The sequence below is a fragment of the Gasterosteus aculeatus genome, chromosome 4, assembly GCF_964276395.1.
Source record: "Gasterosteus aculeatus chromosome 4, fGasAcu3.hap1.1, whole genome shotgun sequence".
Lineage (NCBI taxonomy): Eukaryota > Metazoa > Chordata > Actinopteri > Perciformes > Gasterosteidae > Gasterosteus > Gasterosteus aculeatus.
Genome location: NC_135691.1, coordinates 29783180 through 29808787, shown reverse-complemented (window position 1 = coordinate 29808787; position 25608 = coordinate 29783180). Strand labels below are relative to the sequence as shown.

General features: G+C 41.4%; 37 non-coding genes across 37 annotated transcripts; all 37 read right to left on the bottom strand.

Annotated features, from left to right (window-relative positions):
* Nucleotides 1-1020: 1020 nt before the first annotated feature.
* trnae-cuc (transfer RNA glutamic acid (anticodon CUC)) lies at nucleotides 1021-1092 on the bottom strand. Its single transcript has one exon. It is a non-coding gene; the product is annotated as a tRNA-Glu (tRNA).
* A 106-nt stretch (nucleotides 1093-1198) lies between these two features.
* trnae-cuc (transfer RNA glutamic acid (anticodon CUC)) lies at nucleotides 1199-1270 on the bottom strand. The gene has a single exon. It is a non-coding gene; the product is annotated as a tRNA-Glu (tRNA).
* A 704-nt stretch (nucleotides 1271-1974) lies between these two features.
* Nucleotides 1975-2046, bottom strand: trnae-cuc (transfer RNA glutamic acid (anticodon CUC)). Its single transcript has one exon. It is a non-coding gene; the product is annotated as a tRNA-Glu (tRNA).
* A 106-nt stretch (nucleotides 2047-2152) lies between these two features.
* On the bottom strand, nucleotides 2153-2224 carry trnae-cuc (transfer RNA glutamic acid (anticodon CUC)). Its single transcript has one exon. It is a non-coding gene; the product is annotated as a tRNA-Glu (tRNA).
* A 153-nt stretch (nucleotides 2225-2377) lies between these two features.
* trnae-cuc (transfer RNA glutamic acid (anticodon CUC)) lies at nucleotides 2378-2449 on the bottom strand. Its single transcript has one exon. It is a non-coding gene; the product is annotated as a tRNA-Glu (tRNA).
* Nucleotides 2450-2555: 106 nt separating this feature from the next.
* Nucleotides 2556-2627, bottom strand: trnae-uuc (transfer RNA glutamic acid (anticodon UUC)). The gene has a single exon. It is a non-coding gene; the product is annotated as a tRNA-Glu (tRNA).
* Nucleotides 2628-3119: 492 nt separating this feature from the next.
* trnae-cuc (transfer RNA glutamic acid (anticodon CUC)) lies at nucleotides 3120-3191 on the bottom strand. Its single transcript has one exon. It is a non-coding gene; the product is annotated as a tRNA-Glu (tRNA).
* A 106-nt stretch (nucleotides 3192-3297) lies between these two features.
* On the bottom strand, nucleotides 3298-3369 carry trnae-cuc (transfer RNA glutamic acid (anticodon CUC)). Its single transcript has one exon. It is a non-coding gene; the product is annotated as a tRNA-Glu (tRNA).
* Nucleotides 3370-3522: 153 nt separating this feature from the next.
* trnae-cuc (transfer RNA glutamic acid (anticodon CUC)) lies at nucleotides 3523-3594 on the bottom strand. The gene has a single exon. It is a non-coding gene; the product is annotated as a tRNA-Glu (tRNA).
* Nucleotides 3595-3700: 106 nt separating this feature from the next.
* trnae-uuc (transfer RNA glutamic acid (anticodon UUC)) lies at nucleotides 3701-3772 on the bottom strand. The gene has a single exon. It is a non-coding gene; the product is annotated as a tRNA-Glu (tRNA).
* A 492-nt stretch (nucleotides 3773-4264) lies between these two features.
* On the bottom strand, nucleotides 4265-4336 carry trnae-cuc (transfer RNA glutamic acid (anticodon CUC)). Its single transcript has one exon. It is a non-coding gene; the product is annotated as a tRNA-Glu (tRNA).
* Nucleotides 4337-4442: 106 nt separating this feature from the next.
* Nucleotides 4443-4514, bottom strand: trnae-cuc (transfer RNA glutamic acid (anticodon CUC)). The gene has a single exon. It is a non-coding gene; the product is annotated as a tRNA-Glu (tRNA).
* Nucleotides 4515-5218: 704 nt separating this feature from the next.
* Nucleotides 5219-5290, bottom strand: trnae-cuc (transfer RNA glutamic acid (anticodon CUC)). Its single transcript has one exon. It is a non-coding gene; the product is annotated as a tRNA-Glu (tRNA).
* A 477-nt stretch (nucleotides 5291-5767) lies between these two features.
* Nucleotides 5768-5839, bottom strand: trnae-cuc (transfer RNA glutamic acid (anticodon CUC)). The gene has a single exon. It is a non-coding gene; the product is annotated as a tRNA-Glu (tRNA).
* A 492-nt stretch (nucleotides 5840-6331) lies between these two features.
* trnae-cuc (transfer RNA glutamic acid (anticodon CUC)) lies at nucleotides 6332-6403 on the bottom strand. The gene has a single exon. It is a non-coding gene; the product is annotated as a tRNA-Glu (tRNA).
* Nucleotides 6404-6709: 306 nt separating this feature from the next.
* On the bottom strand, nucleotides 6710-6781 carry trnae-uuc (transfer RNA glutamic acid (anticodon UUC)). The gene has a single exon. It is a non-coding gene; the product is annotated as a tRNA-Glu (tRNA).
* A 1088-nt stretch (nucleotides 6782-7869) lies between these two features.
* Nucleotides 7870-7941, bottom strand: trnae-cuc (transfer RNA glutamic acid (anticodon CUC)). Its single transcript has one exon. It is a non-coding gene; the product is annotated as a tRNA-Glu (tRNA).
* A 1296-nt stretch (nucleotides 7942-9237) lies between these two features.
* Nucleotides 9238-9309, bottom strand: trnae-uuc (transfer RNA glutamic acid (anticodon UUC)). The gene has a single exon. It is a non-coding gene; the product is annotated as a tRNA-Glu (tRNA).
* A 3181-nt stretch (nucleotides 9310-12490) lies between these two features.
* trnae-cuc (transfer RNA glutamic acid (anticodon CUC)) lies at nucleotides 12491-12562 on the bottom strand. Its single transcript has one exon. It is a non-coding gene; the product is annotated as a tRNA-Glu (tRNA).
* Nucleotides 12563-13440: 878 nt separating this feature from the next.
* On the bottom strand, nucleotides 13441-13512 carry trnae-cuc (transfer RNA glutamic acid (anticodon CUC)). Its single transcript has one exon. It is a non-coding gene; the product is annotated as a tRNA-Glu (tRNA).
* Nucleotides 13513-14214: 702 nt separating this feature from the next.
* On the bottom strand, nucleotides 14215-14286 carry trnae-cuc (transfer RNA glutamic acid (anticodon CUC)). Its single transcript has one exon. It is a non-coding gene; the product is annotated as a tRNA-Glu (tRNA).
* Nucleotides 14287-15164: 878 nt separating this feature from the next.
* Nucleotides 15165-15236, bottom strand: trnae-cuc (transfer RNA glutamic acid (anticodon CUC)). Its single transcript has one exon. It is a non-coding gene; the product is annotated as a tRNA-Glu (tRNA).
* A 524-nt stretch (nucleotides 15237-15760) lies between these two features.
* Nucleotides 15761-15832, bottom strand: trnae-cuc (transfer RNA glutamic acid (anticodon CUC)). Its single transcript has one exon. It is a non-coding gene; the product is annotated as a tRNA-Glu (tRNA).
* Nucleotides 15833-16356: 524 nt separating this feature from the next.
* Nucleotides 16357-16428, bottom strand: trnae-cuc (transfer RNA glutamic acid (anticodon CUC)). Its single transcript has one exon. It is a non-coding gene; the product is annotated as a tRNA-Glu (tRNA).
* Nucleotides 16429-16581: 153 nt separating this feature from the next.
* trnae-uuc (transfer RNA glutamic acid (anticodon UUC)) lies at nucleotides 16582-16653 on the bottom strand. Its single transcript has one exon. It is a non-coding gene; the product is annotated as a tRNA-Glu (tRNA).
* A 1456-nt stretch (nucleotides 16654-18109) lies between these two features.
* On the bottom strand, nucleotides 18110-18181 carry trnae-cuc (transfer RNA glutamic acid (anticodon CUC)). The gene has a single exon. It is a non-coding gene; the product is annotated as a tRNA-Glu (tRNA).
* A 153-nt stretch (nucleotides 18182-18334) lies between these two features.
* On the bottom strand, nucleotides 18335-18406 carry trnae-uuc (transfer RNA glutamic acid (anticodon UUC)). Its single transcript has one exon. It is a non-coding gene; the product is annotated as a tRNA-Glu (tRNA).
* Nucleotides 18407-19863: 1457 nt separating this feature from the next.
* Nucleotides 19864-19935, bottom strand: trnae-cuc (transfer RNA glutamic acid (anticodon CUC)). Its single transcript has one exon. It is a non-coding gene; the product is annotated as a tRNA-Glu (tRNA).
* A 525-nt stretch (nucleotides 19936-20460) lies between these two features.
* On the bottom strand, nucleotides 20461-20532 carry trnae-cuc (transfer RNA glutamic acid (anticodon CUC)). Its single transcript has one exon. It is a non-coding gene; the product is annotated as a tRNA-Glu (tRNA).
* A 524-nt stretch (nucleotides 20533-21056) lies between these two features.
* Nucleotides 21057-21128, bottom strand: trnae-cuc (transfer RNA glutamic acid (anticodon CUC)). Its single transcript has one exon. It is a non-coding gene; the product is annotated as a tRNA-Glu (tRNA).
* Nucleotides 21129-21652: 524 nt separating this feature from the next.
* trnae-cuc (transfer RNA glutamic acid (anticodon CUC)) lies at nucleotides 21653-21724 on the bottom strand. Its single transcript has one exon. It is a non-coding gene; the product is annotated as a tRNA-Glu (tRNA).
* Nucleotides 21725-21877: 153 nt separating this feature from the next.
* On the bottom strand, nucleotides 21878-21949 carry trnae-cuc (transfer RNA glutamic acid (anticodon CUC)). The gene has a single exon. It is a non-coding gene; the product is annotated as a tRNA-Glu (tRNA).
* Nucleotides 21950-22327: 378 nt separating this feature from the next.
* trnae-cuc (transfer RNA glutamic acid (anticodon CUC)) lies at nucleotides 22328-22399 on the bottom strand. The gene has a single exon. It is a non-coding gene; the product is annotated as a tRNA-Glu (tRNA).
* A 524-nt stretch (nucleotides 22400-22923) lies between these two features.
* trnae-cuc (transfer RNA glutamic acid (anticodon CUC)) lies at nucleotides 22924-22995 on the bottom strand. Its single transcript has one exon. It is a non-coding gene; the product is annotated as a tRNA-Glu (tRNA).
* A 381-nt stretch (nucleotides 22996-23376) lies between these two features.
* On the bottom strand, nucleotides 23377-23448 carry trnae-cuc (transfer RNA glutamic acid (anticodon CUC)). Its single transcript has one exon. It is a non-coding gene; the product is annotated as a tRNA-Glu (tRNA).
* A 524-nt stretch (nucleotides 23449-23972) lies between these two features.
* trnae-cuc (transfer RNA glutamic acid (anticodon CUC)) lies at nucleotides 23973-24044 on the bottom strand. Its single transcript has one exon. It is a non-coding gene; the product is annotated as a tRNA-Glu (tRNA).
* A 1097-nt stretch (nucleotides 24045-25141) lies between these two features.
* On the bottom strand, nucleotides 25142-25213 carry trnae-cuc (transfer RNA glutamic acid (anticodon CUC)). Its single transcript has one exon. It is a non-coding gene; the product is annotated as a tRNA-Glu (tRNA).
* Nucleotides 25214-25608: the final 395 nt, after the last annotated feature.

The window sequence follows — 25608 nt, the reverse complement described above, 5'->3', positions numbered from 1 at the left end:
CTTCAATTCCCTGACTAGGAATTTAACACTTTATATCTGATTTCCCTGACCGGAAATTGAACCCGGGCCACAGCGGTGAAAGCGCCAAATCCTAGCATCTAGACCATCAGGGACACAATTATGCAAATGAAGTCATAGTTTAAGTCGAATACATTAAAAAAATCTGCAGTTTGGCTTGAATTAAAAGTTAGAGCTTGAATTCCCTGACCAGGAATTTAACACTTTATATCTGAATTCCCTGACCGGAAATTGAACCCGGGCCGCGGCGGTGAGAGCGCCAAATCCTAGCCACTAGACCATCAGGGACATGATTATGCTAATGATGTCTTAATTTAAGACGAAAACTTTAAAAACATCTGCAGTTTGGCTTGAATTAAAAGTTGGATCTGGAATTCCATAACATCTGCAGTTTGGCTTGAATTAAAAGTTGGATCTGGAATTCCAAACTCTAAATCTCATTTCCCTGACCGGGAATTGAACCCGGGCCGCGGCGAAAGCGCCAAATCCTAGCCACTAGACCACCAGGGACACAATTATGCAAATGAAGTCATAGTTTAAGTCGAATACATTAAAAACATCTGCAGTTTGGCTTGAATTAAAAGTTAAAGCTTGAATTCCCTGACCAGGAATTTAACACTTTATATCTGACTTCCCTGACCGGAAATTGAACCCGGGCCACATTTGTGAAAGCGCCAAATCCTAGCCACTAGACCATCAGGGACACAATTATGCAAATGAAGTCATAGTTTAAGTCGAATACATTAAAAACATCTGCAGTTTGGCTTGAATTAAAAGTTAAAGCTTGAATTCCCTGACCAGGAATTTAACACTTTATATCTGACTTCCCTGACCGGAAATTGAACCCGGGCCACAGCGGTGAAAGCGCCAAATCCTAGCCACTAGACCCTCAGGGACACAATTATGCAAATGAAGTCATAGTTTAAGTCGAATGCTTTAAAAACATCTGTAGTTTGGCTTGAATTAAAAGTTGGATCTGCAATTCCAAACTCTAAATCTCATTTCCCTGACCGGGAATTGAACCCGGGCCGCGGCGGTGAGAGCGCCGAATCCTAGCCACTAGACCATCAGGGACATGATTATGCAAATGAAGTCATAGTTTAAGTCAAAAACTTTAAAAACATCTGCAGTTTGGCTTGAATTAAAAGTTGGATCTGGAATTCCAAACTCTAAATCTCATTTCCCTGACCGGGAATTGAACCCGGGCCGCGGCGGTGAGAGCGCCGAATCCTAGCCACTAGACCATCAGGGACATGATTATGCTAATGATGTCTTAATTTAAGTCGAAAACTTTAAAAACATCTGCAGTTTGGCTTGAATTAAAAGTTGGATCTGGAATTCCATAACATCTGCAGTTTGGCTTGAATTAAAAGTTGGATCTGGAATTACAAACTCTAAATCTCATTTTTGAACCCGGGCCGCGGCGGTGAAAGCGCCAAATCCTAGCCACTAGACCATCAGGGACACAATTATGCAAATGAAGTCATAGTTTAAGTCGAATACATTAAAAACATCTGCAGTTTGGCTTGAATTAAAAGTTAAAGCTTGAATTCCCTGACCAGGAATTTAACACTTTATATCTGACTTCCCTGACCGGAAATTGAACCCGGGCCACATTTGTGAAAGCGCCAAATCCTAGCCACTAGACCATCAGGGACACAATTATGCAAATGGAGTCATAGTTTAAGTCGAATACATTAAAAACATCTGCAGTTTGGCTTGAATTAAAAGTTAAAGCTTGAATTCCCTGACCAGGAATTTAACACTTTATATCTGACTTCCCTGACCGGAAATTGAACCCGGGCCACAGCGGTGAAAGCGCCAAATCCTAGCCACTAGACCCTCAGGGACACAATTATGCAAATGAAGTCATAGTTTAAGTCGAATGCTTTAAAAACATCTGTAGTTTGGCTTGAATTAAAAGTTGGATCTGCAATTCCAAACTCTAAATCTCATTTCCCTGACCGGGAATTGAACCCGGGCCACGGCGGTGAGAGCGCCGAATCCTAGCCACTAGACCATCAGGGACATGATTATGCAAATGAAGTCATAGTTTAAGTCAAAAACTTTAAAAACATCTGCAGTTTGGCTTGAATTAAAAGTTGGATCTGGAATTCCAAACTCTAAATCTCATTTCCCTGACCGGGAATTGAACCCGGGCCGCGGCGGTGAGAGCGCCGAATCCTAGCCACTAGACCATCAGGGACACGATTATGCAAATGAAGTCTTAATTTAAGTCAAAAACTTTAAAAACATCTGCAGTTTGGCTTGAATTAAAAGTTGGATCTGGAATTCCATAACATCTGCAGTTTGGCTTGAATTAAAAGTTGGATCTGGAATTCCAAACTCTAAGTCTCACTTCCCTGACCGGGAATTGAACCCGGGCCGCGGCGGTGAGAGCACCGAATCCTAGCCACTAGACCATCAGGGACATGATTATGCAAATGAAGTCATAGTTTAAGTCAAAAACTTTAAAAACATCTGCAGTTTGGCTTGAATTAAAAGTTGGATCTGGAATTCCAAAGTCTAAATCTCATTTCCCTGACCGGGAATTGAACCCGGGCCGCGGCGGTGAAAGCGCCAAATCCTAGCCACTAGACCATCAGGGACACAATTATGCAAATGAAGTCATAGTTTAAGTCGAATACATTAAAAACATCTGCAGTTTGGCTTGAATTAAAAGTTAACGCTTGAATTCCCTGACCAGGAATTTAACACTTTATATCTGACTTCCCTGACCGGAAATTGAACCCGGGCCACAGCGGTGAAAGCGCCAAATCCTAGCCACTAGACCATCAGGGACACAATTATGCAAATGCAGTCATAGTTTAAGTCGAATGCTTTAAAAACATCTGCAGTTTGGCTTGAATTAAAAGTTAAAGCTTGAATTCCCTGACCAGGAATTTAACACTTTATATCTGACTTCCCTGACCGGAAATTGAACCCGGGCCACAGCGGTGAAAGCGCCAAATCCTAGCCACTAGACCCTCAGGGACACAATTATGCAAATGAAGTCATAGTTTAAGTCGAATGCTTTAAAAACATCTGTAGTTTGGCTTGAATTAAAAGTTGGATCTGCAATTCCAAACTCTAAATCTCATTTCCCTGACCGGGAATTGAACCCGGGCCGCGGCGGTGAGAGCGCCGAATCCTAGCCACTAGACCATCAGGGACATGATTATGCAAATGAAGTCATAGTTTAAGTCAAAAACTTTAAAAACATCTGCAGTTTGGCTTGAATTAAAAGTTGGATCTGGAATTCCAAACTCTAAATCTCATTTCCCTGACCGGGAATTGAACCCGGGCCGCGGCGGTGAGAGCGCCGAATCCTAGCCACTAGACCATCAGGGACACGATTATGCAAATGAAGTCTTAATTTAAGTCAAAAACTTTAAAAACATCTGCAGTTTGGCTTGAATTAAAAGTTGGATCTGGAATTCCATAACATCTGCAGTTTGGCTTGAATTAAAAGTTGGATCTGGAATTCCAAACTCTAAGTCTCACTTCCCTGACCGGGAATTGAACCCGGGCCGCGGCGGTGAGAGCACCGAATCCTAGCCACTAGACCATCAGGGACATGATTATGCAAATGAAGTCATAGTTTAAGTCAAAAACTTTAAAAACATCTGCAGTTTGGCTTGAATTAAAAGTTGGATCTGGAATTCCAAAGTCTAAATCTCATTTCCCTGACCGGGAATTGAACCCGGGCCGCGGCGGTGAAAGCGCCAAATCCTAGCCACTAGACCATCAGGGACACAATTATGCAAATGAAGTCATAGTTTAAGTCGAATACATTAAAAACATCTGCAGTTTGGCTTGAATTAAAAGTTAACGCTTGAATTCCCTGACCAGGAATTTAACACTTTATATCTGACTTCCCTGACCGGAAATTGAACCCGGGCCACAGCGGTGAAAGCGCCAAATCCTAGCCACTAGACCATCAGGGACACAATTATGCAAATGCAGTCATAGTTTAAGTCGAATGCTTTAAAAACATCTGCAGTTTGGCTTGAATTAAAAGTTAAAGCTTGAATTCCCTGACCAGGAATTTAACACTTTATATCTGACTTCCCTGACCGGAAATTGAACCCGGGCCACAGCGGTGAAAGCGCCAAATCCTAGCCACTAGACCCTCAGGGACACAATTATGCAAATGAAGTCATAGTTTAAGTCGAATGCTTTAAAAACATCTGTAGTTTGGCTTGAATTAAAAGTTGGATCTGCAATTCCAAACTCTAAATCTCATTTCCCTGACCGGGAATTGAACCCGGGCCGCGGCGGTGAGAGCGCCGAATCCTAGCCACTAGACCATCAGGGACATGATTATGTAAATGAAGTCATAGTTTAAGTCAAAAACTTTAAAAACATCTGCAGTTTGGCTTGAATTAAAAGTTGGATCTGGAATTCCAAACTCTAAATCTCATTTCCCTGACCGGGAATTGAACCCGGGCCGCGGCGGTGAGAGCGCCGAATCCTAGCCACTAGACCATCAGGGACATGATTATGCTAATGATGTCTTAATTTAAGTCGAAAACTTTAAAAACATCTGCAGTTTGGCTTGAATTAAAAGTTGGATCTGGAATTCCATAACATCTGCAGTTTGGCTTGAATTAAAAGTTGGATCTGGAATTCCAAACTCTAAATCTCATTTTTGAACCCGGGCCGCGGCGGTGAAAGCGCCAAATCCTAGCCACTAGACCATCAGGGACACAATTATGCAAATGAAGTCATAGTTTAAGTCGAATACATTAAAAACATCTGCAGTTTGGCTTGAATTAAAAGTTAAAGCTTGAATTCCCTGACCAGGAATTTAACACTTTATATCTGACTTCCCTGACCGGAAATTGAACCCGGGCCACATTTGTGAAAGCGCCAAATCCTAGCCACTAGACCATCAGGGACACAATTATGCAAATGGAGTCATAGTTTAAGTCGAATACATTAAAAACATCTGCAGTTTGGCTTGAATTAAAAGTTAAAGCTTGAATTCCCTGACCAGGAATTTAACACTTTATATCTGACTTCCCTGACCGGAAATTGAACCCGGGCCACATTTGTGAAAGCGCCAAATCCTAGCCACTAGACCCTCAGGGACACAATTATGCAAATGAAGTCATAGTTTAAGTCGAATGCTTTAAAAACATCTGTAGTTTGGCTTGAATTAAAAGTTGGATCTGCAATTCCAAACTCTAAATCTCATTTCCCTGACCGGGAATTGAACCCGGGCCACGGCGGTGAGAGCGCCGAATCCTAGCCACTAGACCATCAGGGACATGATTATGCAAATGAAGTCATAGTTTAAGTCAAAAACTTTAAAAACATCTGCAGTTTGGCTTGAATTAAAAGTTGGATCTGGAATTCCAAACTCTAAATCTCATTTCCCTGACCGGGAATTGAACCCGGGCCACGGCGGTGAGAGCGCCGAATCCTAGCCACTAGACCCTCAGGGACACAATTATGCAAATGAAGTCATAGTTTAAGTCGAATACATTAAAAACATCTGCAGTTTGGCTTGAATTAAAAGTTAACGCTTGAATTCCCTGACCAGGAATTTAACACTTTATATCTGACTTCCCTGACCGGAAATTGAACCCGGGCCACAGCGGTGAAAGCGCCAAATCCTAGCCACTAGACCATCAGGGACACAATTATGCAAATGGAGTCATAGTTTAAGTCGAATGCTTTAAAAACATCTGTAGTTTGGCTTGAATTAAAAGTTGGATCTGGAATTCCAAACTCTAAATCTCATTTCCCTGACCGGGAATTGAACCCGGGCCGCGGCGGTGAGAGCACCGAATCCTAGCCACTAGACCATCAGGGACACAATTATGCAAATGAAGTCATAGTTTAAGTCGAATACATTAAAAACATCTGCAGTTTGGCTTGAATTAAAAGTTAAAGCTTGAATTCCCTGACCAGGAATTTAACACTTTATATCTGACTTCCCTGACCGGAAATTGAACCCGGGCCACATTTGTGAAAGCGCCAATTCCTAGCCACTAGACCATCAGGGACACAATTATGCAAATGAAGTCATAGTTTAAGTCGAATACATTAAAAACATCTGCAGTTTGGCTTGAATTAAAAGTTAAAGCTGGAATTCCCTGACCAGGAATTTAACACTTTATATCTGACTTCCCTGACCGGAAATTGAACCCTGGCCACAGCGGTGAGAGCACCGAATCCTAGCCACTAGACCATCAGGGACATGATTATGCAAATGAAGTCATAGTTTAAGTCAAAAACTTTAAAAACATCTGCAGTTTGGCTTGAATTAAAAGTTGGATCTGGAATTCCAAACTCTAAGTCTCACTTCCCTGACCGGGAATTGAACCCGGGCCGCGGCGGTGAGAGCGCCGAATCCTAGCCACTAGACCATCAGGGACACAATTATGCAAATGGAGTCATAGTTTAAGTCGAATACATTAAAAACATCTGTAGTTTGGCTTGAATTAAAAGTTGGATCTGGAATTCCAAACTCTAAATCTCGGGCCGTGGCGGTGAGAGCGCCGAATCCTAGCCACTAGACCATCAGGGACATGATTATGCTAATGATGTCTTAATTTAAGTCGAAAACTTTAAAAACATCTGCAGTTTGGCTTGAATTAAAAGTTGGATCTGGAATTCCATAACATCTGCAGTTTGGCTTGAATTAAAAGTTGGATCTGGAATTCCAAACTCTAAATCTCATTTCCCTGACCGGGAATTGAACCCGGGCCGCGGCGGTGAAAGCGCCAAATCCTAGCCACTAGACCATCAGGGACACAATTATGCAAATGAAGTCATAGTTTAAGTCGAATACATTAAAAACATCTGCAGTTTGGCTTGAATTAAAAGTTAAAGCTTGAATTCCCTGACCAGGAATTTAACACTTTATATCTGACTTCCCTGACCGGAAATTGAACCCGGGCCACAGCGGTGAAAGCGCCAAATCCTAGCCACTAGACCATCAGGGACACAATTATGCAAATGGAGTCATAGTTTAAGTCGAATGCTTTAAAAACATCTGTAGTTTGGCTTGAATTAAAATTTAGAGCTTCAATTCCCTGACCAGGAATTTAACACTTTATTTCTGACTTCCCTGACCGGAAATTGAACCCGGGCCACAGCGGTGAAAGCGCCAAATCCTAGCCACTAGACCCTCAGGGACACAATTATGCAAATGAAGTCATAGTTTAAGTCGAATACTTTAAAAACATCTGCAGTTTTGCTTGAATTAAAAGTTGGATCTGGAATTCCAAACTCCAAATCTCATTTCCCAGACCGGAAATTGAACCCAGGCCGCGGCGGTGAGAGCGCCGAATCCTAGCCACTAGACCATCAGGGACATGATTATGCTAATGAAGTCTTAATTTAAATCGAAAACTTTAAAAACATCTGCAGTTTGGCTTGAAATAAAAGTTGGATCTGGAATTCCATAACATCTGCAGTTTGGCTTGAATTAAAAGTTGGATCTGGAATTCCAAACTCTAAATCTCATTTCCCTGACCGGGAATTGAACCCGGGCCGCGACGGTGAAAGCGCCAAATCCTAGCCACTAGAACATCAGGGACACAATTATGCAAATGAAGTCATAGTTTAAGTCGAATACTTTAAAAACATCTGCAGTTTGGCTTGAATTAAAAGTTAAAGCTGGAATTCCCTGACCAGGAATTTAACACTTTATATCTGATTTCCCTGACCGGGAATTGAACCCTGGCCACAGCGGTGAAAGCGCCAAATCCTAGCCACTAGACCCTCAGGGACACAATTATGCAAATGAAGTCATAGTTTAAGTTGAATACTTTAAAAACATCTGCAGTTTGGCTTGAATTAAAAGTTGGATCTGGAATTCCAAAATCTAAATCTCATTTCCCTGACCGGGAATTGAACCCGGGCCGCGGCGGTGAGAGCGCCGAATCCTAGCCACTAGACCATCAGGGACATGATTATGCTAATGAAGTCTTAATTTAAGTCGAAAACTTTAAAAACATCTGCAGTTTGGCTTGAATTAAAAGTTAAAGCTTGAATTCCCTGACCAGGAATTTAACACTTTATATCTGACTTCCCTGACCGGAAATTGAACCCGAGCCACAGCGGTGAAAGCGCCAAATCCTAGCCACTAGACCATCAGGGACACAATTATGCAAATGGAGTCATAGTTTAAGTCGAATGCTTTAAAAACATCTGTAGTTTGGCTTGAATTAAAATTTAGAGCTTCAATTCCCTGACTAGGAATTTAACACTTTATATCTGATTTCCCTGACCGGAAATTGAACCCGGGCCACAGCTGTGACAGCGCCAAATCCTAGCCACTAGACCATCAGGGACACAATTATGCAAATGAAGTCATAGTTTAAGTCGAATACATTAAAAACATCTGCAGTTTGGCTTGAATTAAAAGTTAAAGCTTGAATTCCCTGACCAGGAATTTAACACTTTATATCTGACTTCCCTGACCGGAAATTGAACCCGGGCCGCGACGGTGAAAGCGCCAAATCCTAGCCACTAGAACATCAGGGACACAATTATGCAAATGAAGTCATAGTTTAAGTCGAATACTTTAAAAACATCTGCAGTTTGGCTTGAATTAAAAGTTAAAGCTTGAATTCCCTGACCAGGAATTTAACACTTTATATCTGACTTCCCTGACCGGAAATTGAACCCGGGCCGCGACGGTGAAAGCGCCAAATCCTAGCCACTAGAACATCAGGGACACAATTATGCAAATGAAGTCATAGTTTAAGTCGAATACTTTAAAAACATCTGCAGTTTGGCTTGAATTAAAAGTTAAAGCTGGAATTCCCTGACCAGGAATTTAACACTTTATATCTGACTTCCCTGACCGGAAATTGAACCCTGGCCACAGCGGTGAAAGCGCCAAATCCTAGCCACTAGACCCTCAGGGACACAATTATGCAAATGAAGTCATAGTTTAAGTCGAATGCTTTAAAAACATCTGCAGTTTGGCTTGAATTAAAAGTTGGATCTGGAATTCCAAACTCTAAATCTCATTTCCCTGACCGGGAATTGAACACGGGCCGCGGCGGTGAGAGCGCCGAATCCTAGCCACTAGACCATCAGGGACATGATTATGCTAATGAAGTCTTAATTTAAGTCGAAAACTTTAAAAACATCTGCAGTTTGGCTTGAATTAAAAGTTGGATCTGGAATTCCATAACATCTGCAATTTGGCTTGAATTAAAAGTTGGATCTGGAATTCCAAACTCTAAATCTCATTTCCCTGACCGGGAATTGAACCCGGGCCGCGGCGGTGAAAGCGCCAAATCCTAGCCACTAGACCATCAGGGACACAATTATGCAAATGAAGTCATAGTTTAAGTCAAATACATTAAAAACATCTGCAGTTTGGCTTGAATTAAAAGTTAAAGCTTGAATTCCCTGACCAGGAATTTAACACTTTATATCTGACTTCCCTGACCGGAAATTGAACCCGGGCCACATTTGTGAAAGCGCCAAATCCTAGCCACTAGACCATCAGGGACACAATTATGCAAATGAAGTCATAGTTTAAGTCGAATACATTAAAAACATCTGCAGTTTGGCTTGAATTAAAAGTTAAAGCTTGAATTCCCTGACCAGGAATTTAACACTTTATATCTGACTTCCCTGACCGGAAATTGAACCCGGGCCACATTTGTGAAAGCGCCAAATCCTAGCCACTAGACCATCAGGGACACAATTATGCAAATGAAGTCATAGTTTAAGTCGAATACATTAAAAACATCTGCAGTTTGGCTTGAATTAAAAGTTAAAGCTGGAATTCCCTGACCAGGAATTTAACACTTTATATCTGACTTCCCTGACCGGAAATTGAACCCTGGCCACAGCGGTGAAAGCGCCAAATCCTAGCCACTAGACCCTCAGGGACACAATTATGCAAATGAAGTCATAGTTTAAGTCGAATGCTTTAAAAACATCTGCAGTTTGGCTTGAATTAAAAGTTAAAGCTTGAATTCCCTGACCAGGAATTTAACACTTTATATCTGACTTCCCTGACCGGAAATTGAACCCGGGCCACATTTGTGAAAGCGCCAAATCCTAGCCACTAGACCATCAGGGACACAATTATGCAAATGAAGTCATAGTTTAAGTCGAATACATTAAAAACATCTGCAGTTTGGCTTGAATTAAAAGTTAAAGCTGGAATTCCCTGACCAGGAATTTAACACTTTATATCTGACTTCCCTGACCGGAAATTGAACCCTGGCCACAGCGGTGAAAGCGCCAAATCCTAGCCACTAGACCCTCAGGGACACAATTATGCAAATGAAGTCATAGTTTAAGTCGAATGCTTTAAAAACATCTGCAGTTTGGCTTGAATTAAAAGTTGGATCTGGAATTCCAAACTCTAAATCTCATTTCCCTGACCGGGAATTGAACCCGGGCCACGGCGGTGAGAGCGCCGAATCCTAGCCACTAGACCCTCAGGGACACAATTATGCAAATGAAGTCATAGTTTAAGTTGAATACTTTAAAAACATCTGCAGTTTGGCTTGAATTAAAAGTTAAAGCTGGAATTCCCTGACCAGGAATTTAACACTTTATATCTGATTTCCCTGACCGGGAATTGAACCCTGGCCACAGCGGTGAAAGCGCCAAATCCTAGCCACTAGACCCTCAGGGACACAATTATGCAAATGAAGTCATAGTTTAAGTTGAATACTTTAAAAACATCTGCAGTTTGGCTTGAATTAAAAGTTGGATCTGGAATTCCAAAATCTAAATCTCATTTCCCTGACCGGGAATTGAACCCGGGCCGCGGCGGTGAGAGCGCCGAATCCTAGCCATTAGACCATCAGGGACATGATTATGCTAATGAAGTCTTAATTTAAGTCGAAAACTTTAAAAACATCTGCAGTTTGGCTTGAATTAAAAGTTAAAGCTTGAATTCCCTGACCAGGAATTTAACACTTTATATCTGACTTCCCTGACCGGAAATTGAACCCGAGCCACAGCGGTGAAAGCGCCAAATCCTAGCCACTAGACCATCAGGGACACAATTATGCAAATGGAGTCATAGTTTAAGTCGAATGCTTTAAAAACATCTGTAGTTTGGCTTGAATTAAAATTTAGAGCTTCAATTCCCTGACTAGGAATTTAACACTTTATATCTGATTTCCCTGACCGGAAATTGAACCCGGGCCACAGCTGTGACAGCGCCAAATCCTAGCCACTAGACCATCAGGGACACAATTATGCAAATGAAGTCATAGTTTAAGTCGAATACATTAAAAACATCTGCAGTTTGGCTTGAATTAAAAGTTAAAGCTTGAATTCCCTGACCAGGAATTTAACACTTTATATCTGACTTCCCTGACCGGAAATTGAACCCGGGCCGCGACGGTGAAAGCGCCAAATCCTAGCCACTAGAACATCAGGGACACAATTATGCAAATGAAGTCATAGTTTAAGTCGAATACTTTAAAAACATCTGCAGTTTGGCTTGAATTAAAAGTTAAAGCTTGAATTCCCTGACCAGGAATTTAACACTTTATATCTGACTTCCCTGACCGGAAATTGAACCCGGGCCGCGACGGTGAAAGCGCCAAATCCTAGCCACTAGAACATCAGGGACACAATTATGCAAATGAAGTCATAGTTTAAGTCGAATACTTTAAAAACATCTGCAGTTTGGCTTGAATTAAAAGTTAAAGCTGGAATTCCCTGACCAGGAATTTAACACTTTATATCTGACTTCCCTGACCGGAAATTGAACCCTGGCCACAGCGGTGAAAGCGCCAAATCCTAGCCACTAGACCCTCAGGGACACAATTATGCAAATGAAGTCATAGTTTAAGTCGAATGCTTTAAAAACATCTGCAGTTTGGCTTGAATTAAAAGTTGGATCTGGAATTCCAAACTCTAAATCTCATTTCCCTGACCGGGAATTGAACACGGGCCGCGGCGGTGAGAGCGCCGAATCCTAGCCACTAGACCATCAGGGACATGATTATGCTAATGAAGTCTTAATTTAAGTCGAAAACTTTAAAAACATCTGCAGTTTGGCTTGAATTAAAAGTTGGATCTGGAATTCCATAACATCTGCAATTTGGCTTGAATTAAAAGTTGGATCTGGAATTCCAAACTCTAAATCTCATTTCCGTGACCAGGAATTGAACCCGGGCCGCGGCGGTGAAAGAGCCAAATCCTAGCCACTAGACCATCAGGGACACAATTATGCAAATGAAGTCATAGTTTAAGTCGAATACATTAAAAACATCTGCAGTTTGGCTTGAATTAAAAGTTAAAGCTTGAATTCCCTGACCAGGAATTTAACACTTTATATCTGACTTCCCTGACCGGAAATTGAACCCGGGCCACAGCGGTGAAAGCGCCAAATCCTAGCCACTAGACCCTCAGGGACACAATTATGCAAATGAAGTCATAGTTTAAGTTGAACACTTTAAAAACATCTGCAGTTTGGCTTGAATTAAAAGTTGGATCTGGAATTCCAAAATCTAAATCTCATTTCCCTGACCGGGAATTGAACCCGGGCCGCGGCGGTGAGAGCGCCGAATCCTAGCCACTAGACCATCAGGGACATGATTATGCTAATGAAGTCTTAATTTAAGTCGAAAACTTTAAAAACATCTGCAGTTTGGCTTGAATTAAAAGTTAAAGCTTGAATTCCCTGACCAGGAATTTAACACTTTATATCTGACTTCCCTGACCGGAAATTGAACCCGGGCCGCGACGGTGAAAGCGCCAAATCCTAGCCACTAGAACATCAGGGACACAATTATGCAAATGAAGTCATAGTTTAAGTCGAATACTTTAAAAACATCTGCAGTTTGGCTTGAATTAAAAGTTAAAGCTTGAATTCCCTGACCAGGAATTTAACACTTTATATCTGACTTCCCTGACCGGAAATTGAACCCGGGCCACATTTGTGAAAGCGCCAAATCCTAGCCACTAGAACATCAGGGACACAATTATGCAAATGAAGTCATAGTTTAAGTCGAATACTTTAAAAACATCTGCAGTTTGGCTTGAATTAAAAGTTAAAGCTGGAATTCCCTGACCAGGAATTTAACACTTTATATCTGACTTCCCTGACCGGAAATTGAACCCGGGCCACATTTGTGAAAGCGCCAAATCCTAGCCACTAGACCATCAGGGACACAATTATGCAAATGAAGTCATAGTTTAAGTCGAATACATTAAAAACATCTGCAGTTTGGCTTGAATTAAAAGTTAAAGCTGGAATTCCCTGACCAGGAATTTAACACTTTATATCTGACTTCCCTGACCGGAAATTGAACCCTGGCCACAGCGGTGAAAGCGCCAAATCCTAGCCACTAGACCCTCAGGGACACAATTATGCAAATGAAGTCATAGTTTAAGTCGAATGCTTTAAAAACATCTGCAGTTTGGCTTGAATTAAAAGTTGGATCTGGAATTCCAAACTCTAAATCTCATTTCCCTGACCGGGAATTGAACCCGGGCCACGGCGGTGAGAGCGCCGAATCCTAGCCACTAGACCATCAGGGACATGATTATGCTAATGAAGTCATAGTTTAAGTCGAATGCTTTAAAAACATCTGCAGTTTGGCTTGAATTAAAAGTTGGATCTGGAATTCCAAACTCTAAATCTCATTTCCCTGACCGGGAATTGAACCCGGGCCGCGGCGGTGAGAGCGCCGAATGCTAGCCACTAGACCATCAGGGACATGATTATGCTAATGAAGTCTTAATTTAAGTCGAAAACTTTAAAAACATCTGCAGTTTGGCTTGAATTAAAAGATGGATCTGGAATTCCATAACATCTGCAATTTGGCTTGAATTAAAAGTTGGATCTGGAATTCCAAACTCTAAATCTCATTTCCGTGACCAGGAATTGAACCCGGGCCGCGGCGGTGAAAGAGCCAAATCCTAGCCACTAGACCATCAGGGACACAATTATGCAAATGAAGTCATAGTTTAAGTCGAATACATTAAAAACATCTGCAGTTTGGCTTGAATTAAAAGTTAAAGCTGGAATTCCCTGACCAGGAATTTAACACTTTATATCTGACTTCCCTGACCGGAAATTGAACCCGGGCCACAGCGGTGAAAGCGCCAAATCCTAGCCACTAGACCCTCAGGGACACAATTATGCAAATGAAGTCATAGTTTAAGTTGAACACTTTAAAAACATCTGCAGTTTGGCTTGAATTAAAAGTTGGATCTGGAATTCCAAAATCTAAATCTCATTTCCCTGACCGGGAATTGAACCCGGGCCGCGGCGGTGAGAGCGCCGAATCCTAGCCACTAGACCATCAGGGACATGATTATGCTAATGAAGTCTTAATTTAAGTCGAAAACTTTAAAAACATCTGCAGTTTGGCTTGAATTAAAAGTTAAAGCTTGAATTCCCTGACCAGGAATTTAACACTTTATATCTGACTTCCCTGACCGGAAATTGAACCCGGGCCGCGACGGTGAAAGCGCCAAATCCTAGCCACTAGAACATCAGGGACACAATTATGCAAATGAAGTCATAGTTTAAGTCGAATACTTTAAAAACATCTGCAGTTTGGCTTGAATTAAAAGTTAAAGCTTGAATTCCCTGACCAGGAATTTAACACTTTATATCTGACTTCCCTGACCGGAAATTGAACCCGGGCCACATTTGTGAAAGCGCCAAATCCTAGCCACTAGAACATCAGGGACACAATTATGCAAATGAAGTCATAGTTTAAGTCGAATACTTTAAAAACATCTGCAGTTTGGCTTGAATTAAAAGTTAAAGCTGGAATTCCCTGACCAGGAATTTAACACTTTATATCTGACTTCCCTGACCGGAAATTGAACCCGGGCCACATTTGTGAAAGCGCCAAATCCTAGCCACTAGACCATCAGGGACACAATTATGCAAATGAAGTCATAGTTTAAGTCGAATACATTAAAAACATCTGCAGTTTGGCTTGAATTAAAAGTTAAAGCTGGATTTCCCTGACCAGGAATTTAACACTTTATATCTGACTTCCCTGACCGGAAATTGAACCCTGGCCACAGCGGTGAAAGCGCCAAATCCTAGCCACTAGACCCTCAGGGACACAATTATGCAAATGAAGTCATAGTTTAAGTCGAATGCTTTAAAAACATCTGCAGTTTGGCTTGAATTAAAAGTTGGATCTGGAATTCCAAACTCTAAATCTCATTTCCCTGACCGGGAATTGAACCCGGGCCGCGGCGGTGAGAGCGCCGAATCCTAGCCACTAGACCATCAGGGACATGATTATGCTAATGAAGTCTTAATTTAAGTCGAAAACTTTAAAAACATCTGCAGTTTGGCTTGAATTAAAAGATGGATCTGGAATTCGAGAACATCTGCAATTTGGCTTGAATTAAAAGTTGGATCTGGAATTCCAAACTCTAAATCTCATTTCCGTGACCGGGAATTGAACCCGGGCCGCGGCGGTGAAAGAGCCAAATCCTAGCCACTAGACCATCAGGGACACAATTATGCAAATGAAGTCATAGTTTAAGTCGAATACATTAAAAACATCTGCAGTTTGGCTTGAATTAAAAGTTAAAGCTTGAATTCCCTGACCAGGAATTTAACACTTTATATCTGACTTCCCTGACCGGAAATTGAACCCGGGCCACAGCGGTGAAAGCGCCAAATCCTAGCCACTAGACCCTCAGGGACACAATTATGCAAATGAAGTCATAGTTTAAGTTGAATACTTTAAAAACATCTGCAGTTTGGCTTGAATTAAAAGTTGGATCTGGAATTCCAAAATCTAAATCTCATTTCCCTGACCGGGAATTGAACCCGGGCCGCGGCGGTGAGAGCGCCGAATCCTAGCCACTAGACCATCAGGGACATGATTATGCTAATGAAGTCTTAATTTAAGTCGAAAACTTTAAAAACATCTGCAGTTTGGCTTGAATTAAAAGTTGGATCTGGAATTCCATAACATCTGCAGTTTGGCTTGAATTAAAAGTTGGATCTGGAATTCCAAACTCTAAATCTCATTTCCGTGACCGGGAATTGAACCCGGGCCGCGGCGGTGAAAGAGCCAAATCCTAGCCACTAGACCATCAGGGACACAATTATGCAAATGAAGTCATAGTTTAAGTCGAATACATTAAAAACATCTGCAGTTTGGCTTGAATTAAAAGTTAAAGCTTGAATTCCCTGACCAGGAATTTAACACTTTATATCTGACTTCCCTGACCGGAAATTTAACCCGGGCCACAGCGGTGAAAGCGCCAAATCCTAGCCACTAGACCCTCAGGGACACAATTATGCAAATGAAGTCATAGTTTAAGTTGAATACTTTAAAAACATCTGCAGTTTGGCTTGAATTAAAAGTTGGATCTGGAATTCCAAAATCTAAATCTCATTTCCCTGACCGGGAATTGAACCCGGGCCGCGGCGGTGAGAGCGCCGAATCCTAGCCACTAGACCATCAGGGACATGATTATGCTAATGAAGTCTTAATTTAAGTCGAAAACTTTAAAAACATCTGCAGTTTGGCTTGAATTAAAAGTTGGATCTGGAATTCCATAACATCTGCAATTTGGCTTGAATTAAAAGTTGGATCTGGAATTCCAAACTCTAAATCCCATTTCCCTGACCGGGAATTGAACCCGGGCCACGGCGGTGAAAGCGCCAAATCCTAGCCACTAGACCATCAGGGACACAATTATGCAAATGAAGTCATAGTTTAAGTCGAATACATTAAAAACATCTGCAGTTTGGCTTGAATTAAAAGTTAAAGCTTGAATTCCCTGACCAGGAATTTAACACTTTATATCTGACTTCCCTGACCGGAAATTGAACCCGGGCCACATTTGTGAAAGCGCCAAATCCTAGCCACTAGACCATCAGGGACACAATTATGCAAATGAAGTCATAGTTTAAGTCGAATACATTAAAAACATCTGCAGTTTGGCTTGAATTAAAAGTTAAAGCTTGAATTCCCTGACCAGGAATTTAACACTTTATATCTGACTTCCCTGACCGGAAATTGAACCCGGGCCACACGGTGAAAGCGCCAAATCCTAGCCACTAGACCATCAGGGACACAATTATGCAAATGGAGTCATAGTTTAAGTCGAATGCTTTAAAAACATCTGTAGTTTGGCTTGAATTAAAATTTAGAGCTTCAATTCCCTGACTAGGAATTTAACACTTTATATCTGATTTCCCTGACCGGAAATTGAACCCGGGCCACAGTTGTGACAGCGCCAAATCCTAGCCACTAGACCATCAGGGACACAATTATGCAAATGAAGTCATAGTTTAAGTCGAATACATTAAAAACATCTGCAGTTTGGCTTGAATTAAAAGTTAAAGCTTGAATTCCCTGACCAGGAATTTAACACTTTATATCTGACTTCCCTGACCGGAAATTGAACCCGGGCCGCGACGGTGAAAGCGCCAAATCCTAGCCACTAGAACATCAGGGACACAATTATGCAAATGAAGTCATAGTTTAAGTCGAATACTTTAAAAACATCTGCAGTTTGGCTTGAATTAAAAGTTAAAGCTTGAATTCCCTGACCAGGAATTTAACACTTTATATCTGACTTCCCTGACCGGAAATTGAACCCGGGCCACATTTGTGAAAGCGCCAAATCCTAGCCACTAGAACATCAGGGACACAATTATGCAAATGAAGTCATAGTTTAAGTCGAATACTTTAAAAACATCTGCAGTTTGGCTTGAATTAAAAGTTAAAGCTTGAATTCCCTGACCAGGAATTTAACACTTTATATCTGACTTCCCTGACCGGAAATTGAACCCGGGCCACATTTGTGAAAGCGCCAAATCCTAGCCACTAGACCATCAGGGACACAATTATGCAAATGAAGTCATAGTTTAAGTCGAATACATTAAAAACATCTGCAGTTTGGCTTGAATTAAAAGTTAAAGCTGGAATTCCCTGACCAGGAATTTAACACTTTATATCTGACTTCCCTGACCGGAAATTTAACCCGGGCCACAGCGGTGAAAGCGCCAAATCCTAGCCACTAGACCCTCAGGGACACAATTATGCAAATGAAGTCATAGTTTAAGTTGAATACTTTAAAAACATCTGCAGTTTGGCTTGAATTAAAAGTTGGATCTGGAATTCCAAAATCTAAATCTCATTTCCCTGACCGGGAATTGAACCCGGGCCGCGGCGGTGAGAGCGCCGAATCCTAGCCACTAGACCATCAGGGACATGATTATGCTAATGAAGTCTTAATTTAAGTCGAAAACTTTAAAAACATCTGCAGTTTGGCTTGAATTAAAAGTTGGATCTGGAATTCCATAACATCTGCAATTTGGCTTGAATTAAAAGTTGGATCTGGAATTCCAAACTCTAAATCCCATTTCCCTGACCGGGAATTGAACCCGGGCCACGGCGGTGAAAGCGCCAAATCCTAGCCACTAGACCATCAGGGACACAATTATGCAAATGAAGTCATAGTTTAAGTCGAATACATTAAAAACATCTGCAGTTTGGCTTGAATTAAAAGTTAAAGCTTGAATTCCCTGACCAGGAATTTAACACTTTATATCTGACTTCCCTGACCGGAAATTGAACCCGGGCCACATTTGTGAAAGCGCCAAATCCTAGCCACTAGACCATCAGGGACACAATTATGCAAATGAAGTCATAGTTTAAGTCGAATACATTAAAAACATCTGCAGTTTGGCTTGAATTAAAAGTTAAAGCTTGAATTCCCTGACCAGGAATTTAACACTTTATATCTGACTTCCCTGACCGGAAATTGAACCCGGGCCACAGCGGTGAAAGCGCCAAATCCTAGCCACTAGACCATCAGGGACACAATTATGCAAATGGAGTCATAGTTTAAGTCGAATGCTTTAAAAACATCTGTAGTTTGGCTTGAATTAAAATTTAGAGCTTCAATTCCCTGACTAGGAATTTAACACTTTATATCTGATTTCCCTGACCGGAAATTGAACCCGGGCCACAGTTGTGACAGCGCCAAATCCTAGCCACTAGACCATCAGGGACACAATTATGCAAATGAAGTCATAGTTTAAGTCGAATACATTAAAAACATCTGCAGTTTGGCTTGAATTAAAAGTTAAAGCTTGAATTCCCTGACCAGGAATTTAACACTTTATATCTGACTTCCCTGACCGGAAATTGAACCCGGGCCGCGACGGTGAAAGCGCCAAATCCTAGCCACTAGAACATCAGGGACACAATTATGCAAATGAAGTCATAGTTTAAGTCGAATACTTTAAAAACATCTGCAGTTTGGCTTGAATTAAAAGTTAAAGCTTGAATTCCCTGACCAGGAATTTAACACTTTATATCTGACTTCCCTGACCGGAAATTGAACCCGGGCCACATTTGTGAAAGCGCCAAATCCTAGCCACTAGAACATCAGGGACACAATTATGCAAATGAAGTCATAGTTTAAGTCGAATACTTTAAAAACATCTGCAGTTTGGCTTGAATTAAAAGTTAAAGCTTGAATTCCCTGACCAGGAATTTAACACTTTATATCTGACTTCCCTGACCGGAAATTGAACCCGGGCCACATTTGTGAAAGCGCCAAATCCTAGCCACTAGACCATCAGGGACACAATTATGCAAATGAAGTCATAGTTTAAGTCGAATACATTAAAAACATCTGCAGTTTGGCTTGAATTAAAAGTTAAAGCTGGAATTCCCTGACCAGGAATTTAACACTTTATATCTGACTTCCCTGACCGGAAATTGAACCCTGGCCACAGCGGTGAAAGCGCTAAATCCTAGCCACTAGACCCTCAGGGACACAATTATGCAAATGAAGTCATAGTTTAAGTCGAATGCTTTAAAAACATCTGCAGTTTGGCTTGAATTAAAAGTTGGATCTGGAATTCCAAACTCTAAATCTCATTTCCCTGACCGGGAATTGAACCCGGGCCGCGGCGGTGAGAGCGCCGAATCCTAGCCACTAGACCATCAGGGACATGATTATGCTAATGAAGTCTTAATTTAAGTCGAAAACTTTAAAAACATCTGCAGTTTGGCTTGAATTAAAAGTTGGATCTGGAATTCCATAACATCTGCAATTTGGCTTGAATTAAAAGTTGGATCTGGAATTCCAAACTCTAAATCTCATTTTCCGTGACCGGGAATTGAACCCGGGCCGCGGCGGTGAAAGAGCCAAATCCTAGCCACTAGACCATCAGGGACACAATTTTGCAAATGAAGTCATAGTTTAAGTCGAATACATTAAAAACATCTGCAGTTTGGCTTGAATTAAAAGTTAAAGCTTGAATTCCCTGACCAGGAATTTAACACTTTATATCTGACTTCCCTGACCGGAAATTGAACCCGGGCCACAGCGGTGAAAGCGCCAAATCCTAGCCACTAGACCCTCAGGGACACAATTATGCAAATGAAGTCATAGTTTAAGTTGAATACTTTAAAAACATCTGCAGTTTGGCTTGAATTAAAAGTTGGATCTGGAATTCCAAAATCTAAATCTCATTTCCCTGACCGGGAATTGAACCCGGGCCGCGGCGGTGAGAGCGCCGAATCCTAGCCACTAGACCATCAGGGACATGATTATGCTAATGAAGTCTTAATTTAAGTCGAAAACTTTAAAAACATCTGCAGTTTGGCTTGAATTAAAAGTTGGATATGGAATTCCATAACATCTGCAATTTGGCTTGAATTAAAAGTTGGATCTGGAATTCCAAACTCTAAATCTCATTTCCGTGACCGGGAATTGAACCCGGGCCGCGGCGGTGAAAGAGCCAAATCCTAGCCACTAGACCATCAGGGACACAATTATGCAAATGAAGTCATAGTTTAAGTCGAATACATTAAAAACATCTGCAGTTTGGCTTGAATTAAAAGTTAAAGCTTGAATTCCCTGACCAGGAATTTAACACTTTATATCTGACTTCCCTGACCGGAAATTGAACCCGGGCCACAGCGGTGAAAGCGCCAAATCCTAGCCACTAGACCCTCAGGGACACAATTATGCAAATGAAGTCATAGTTTAAGTTGAATACTTTAAAAACATCTGCAGTTTGGCTTGAATTAAAAGTTGGATCTGGAATTCCAAAATCTAAATCTCATTTCCCTGACCGGGAATTGAACCCGGGCCGCGGCGGTGAGAGCGCCGAATCCTAGCCACTAGACCATCAGGGACATGATTATGCTAATGAAGTCTTAATTTAAGTCGAAAACTTTAAAAACATCTGCAGTTTGGCTTGAATTAAAAGTTGGATCTGGAATTCCATAACATCTGCAATTTGGCTTGAATTAAAAGTTGGATCTGGAATTCCAAACTCTAAATCTCATTTCCGTGACCGGGAATTGAACCCGGGCCGCGGCGGTGAAAGAGCCAAATCCTAGCCACTAGACCATCAGGGACACAATTATGCAAATGAAGTCATAGTTTAAGTCGAATACATTAAAAACATCTGCAGTTTGGCTTGAATTAAAAGTTAAAGCTTGAATTCCCTGACCAGGAATTTAACACTTTATATCTGACTTCCCTGACCGGAAATTGAACCCGGGCCACAGCGGTGAAAGCGCCAAATCCTAGCCACTAGACCCTCAGGGACACAATTATGCAAATGAAGTCATAGTTTAAGTTGAATACTTTAAAAACATCTGCAGTTTGGCTTGAATTAAAAGTTGGATCTGGAATTCCAAAATATAAATCTCATTTCCCTGACCGGGAATTGAACCCGGGCCGCGGCGGTGAGAGCGCCGAATCCTAGCCACTAGACCATCAGGGACATGATTATGCTAATGAAGTCTTAATTTAAGTCGAAAACTTTAAAAACATCTTCAGTTTGGCTTGAATTAAAAGTTGGATCTGGAATTCCATAACATCTGCAATTTGGCTTGAATTAAAAGTTGGATCTGGAATTCCAAACTCTAAATCTCATTTCCCTGACCGGGAATTGAACCCGGGCCGCGGCGGTGAGAGCGCCGAATCCTAGCCACTAGACCATCAGGGACATGATTATGCTAATGAAGTCTTAATTTAAGTCGAAAACTTTAAAAACATCTGCAGTTTGGCTTGAATTAAAAGTTGGATCTGGAATTCCATAACATCTGCAATTTGGCTTGAATTAAAAGTTGGATCTGGAATTCCAAACTCTAAATCTTATTTCCGTGACCGGGAATTGAACCCGGGCCGCGGCGGTGAGAGCGCCGAATCCTAGCCACTAGACCATCAGGGACATGATTATGCTAATGAAGTCTTAATTTAAGTCGAAAACTTTAAAAACATCTTCAGTTTGGCTTGAATTAAAAGTTGGATCTGGAATTCCATAACATCTGCAATTTGGCTTGAATTAAAAGTTGGATCTGGAATTCCAAACTCTAAATCTCATTTCCCTGACCGGGAATTGAACCCGGGCCGCGGCGGTGAGAGCGCCGAATCCTAGCCACTAGACCATCAGGGACATGATTATGCTAATGAAGTCTTAATTTAAGTCGAAAACTTTAAAAACATCTGCAGTTTGGCTTGAATTAAAAGTTGGATCTGGAATTCCATAACATCTGCAATTTGGCTTGAATTAAAAGTTGGATCTGGAATTCCAAACTCTAAATCTTATTTCCGTGACCGGGAATTGAACCCGGGCCGCGGCGGTGAAAGAGCCAAATCCTAGCCACTAGACCCTCAGGGACACAATTATGCAAATGAAGTCATAGTTTAAGTTGAATACATTAAAAACATCTGCAGTTTGGCTTGAATTAAAAGTTAAAGCTTGAATTCCCTGACCAGGAATTTAACACTTTATATCTGACTTCCCTGACCGGAAATTGAACCCGGGCCACAGCGGTGAAAGCGCCAAATCCTAGCCACTAGACCCTCAGGGACACAATTATGCAAATGAAGTCATAGTTTAAGTTGAATACTTTAAAAACATCTGCAGTTTGGCTTGAATTAAAAGTTGGATCTGGAATTCCAAAATATAAATCTCATTTCCCTGACCGGGAATTGAACCCGGGCCGCGGCGGTGAGAGCGCCGAATCCTAGCCACTAGACCATCAGGGACATGATTATGCTAATGAAGTCTTAATTTAAGTCGAAAACTTTAAAAACATCTGCAGTTTGGCTTGAATTAAAAGTTGGATCTGGAATTCCATAACATCTGCAATTTGGCTTGAATTAAAAGTTGGATCTGGAATTCCAAACTCTAAATCTCATTTCCGTGACCGGGAATTGAACCCGGGCCGCGGCGGTGAAAGAGCCAAATCCTAGCCACTAGACCATCAGGGACACAATTATGCAAATGAAGTCATAGTTTAAGTCGAATACATTAAAAACATCTGCAGTTTGGCTTGAATTAAAAGTTAAAGCTTGAATTCCCTGACCAGGAATTTAACACTTTATATCTGAAAAGTTGGATCTGGAATTCCAAAATATAAATCTCATTTCCCTGACCGGGAATTGAACCCGGGCCGCGGCGGTGAGAGCGCCGAATCCTAGCCACTAGACCATCAGGGACATGATTATGCTAATGAAGTCTTAATTTAAGTCGAAAACTTTAAAAACATCTGCAGTTTGGCTTGAATTAAAAGTTGGATCTGGAATTCCATAACATCTGCAATTTGGCTTGAATTAAAAGTTGGATCTGGAATTCCAAACTCTAAATCTCATTTCCGTGACCGGGAATTGAACCCGGGCCGCGGCGGTGAAAGAGCCAAATCCTAGCCACTAGACCCTCAGGGACACAATTATGCAAATGAAGTCATAGTTTAAGTTGAATACATTAAAAACATCTGCAGTTTGGCTTGAATTAAAAGTTAAAGCTTGAATTCCCTGACCAGGAATTTAACACTTTATATCTGACTTCCCTGACCGGAAATTGAACCCGGGCCACAGCGGTGAAAGCGCCAAATCCTAGCCACTAGACCCTCAGGGACACAATTATGCAAATGAAGTCATAGTTTAAGTTGAATACTTTAAAAACATCTGCAGTTTGGCTTGAATTAAAAGTTGGATCTGGAATTCCAAAATATAAATCTCATTTCCCTGACCGGGAATTGAACCCGGGCCGCGGCGGTGAGAGCGCCGAATCCTAGCCACTAGACCATCAGGGACATGATTATGCTAATGAAGTCTTAATTTAAGTCGAAAACTTTAAAAACATCTGCAGTTTGGCTTGAATTAAAAGTTGGATCTGGAATTCCATAACATCTGCAATTTGGCTTGAATTAAAAGTTGGATCTGGAATTCCAAACTCTAAATCTCATTTCCCTGACCGGGAATTGAACCCGGGCCGCGAAAGCGCCAAATCCTAGCCACTAGACCATCAGGGACACAATTATGCAGATGAAGTCATAGTTTAATTCGAATACATTAAAAACATCTGCAGTTTGGCTTGAATTAAAAGTTAAAGCTTGAATTCCCTGACCAGGAATTTAACACTTTATATCTGACTTCCCTGACCGGAAATTGAACCCGGGCCACAGCGGTGAAAGCGCCAAATCCTAGCCACTAGACCATCAGGGACACAATTATGCAAATGGAGTCATAGTTTAAGTCGAATGCTTTAAAAACATCTGTAGTTTGGCTTGAATTAAAATTTAGAGCTTCAATTCCCTGACTAGGAATTTAACACTTTATATCTGATTTCCCTGACCGGAAATTGAACCCGGGCCACAGCTGTGACAGCGCCAAATCCTAGCCACTAGACCATCAGGGACACAATTATGCAAATGAAGTCATAGTTTAAGTCGAATACATTAAAAACATCTGCAGTTTGGCTTGAATTAAAAGTTAAAGCTTGAATTCCCTGACCAGGAATTTAACACTTTATATCTGACTTCCCTGACCGGAAATTGAACCCGGGCCACATTTGTGAAAGCGCCAAATCCTAGCCACTAGACCATCAGGGACACAATTATGCAAATGAAGTCATAGTTTAAGTCTAATACATTAAAAACATCTGCAGTTTGGCTTGAATTAAAAGTTAAAGCTGGAATTCCCTGACCAGGAATTTAACACTTTATATCTGACTTCCCTGACCGGAAATTGAACCCTGGCCACAGCGGTGAAAGCGCCAAATCCTAGCCACTAGACCCTCAGGGACACAATTATGCAAATGAAGTCATAGTTTAAGTCGAATGCTTTAAAAACATCTGCAGTTTGGCTTGAATTAAAAGTTGGATCTGGAATTCCAAACTCTAAATCTCATTTCCCTGACCGGGAATTGAACCCGGGCCGCGGCGGTGAGAGCACCGAATCCTAGCCACTAGACCATCAGGGAGATGATTATGCTAATGAAGTCTTAATTTAAGTCGAAAACTTTAAAAACATCTGCAGTTTGGCTTGAATTAAAAGTTGGATCTGGAATTCCATAACATCTGCAATTTGGCTTGAATTAAAAGTTGGATCTGGAATTCCAAACTCTAAATCTCATTTCCGTGACCGGGAATTGAACCCGGGCCGCGGCGGTGAAAGAGCCAAATCCTAGCCACTAGACCATCAGGGACACAATTATAAAAAATAAAGTCATAGTTTAAGTCGAATACATTAAAAACATCTGCAGTTTGGCTTGAATTAAAAGTTAAAGCTTGAATTCCCTGACCAGGAATTTAACACTTTATATCTGACTTCCCTGACCGGAAATTGAACCCGGGCCACAGCGGTGAAAGCGTCAAA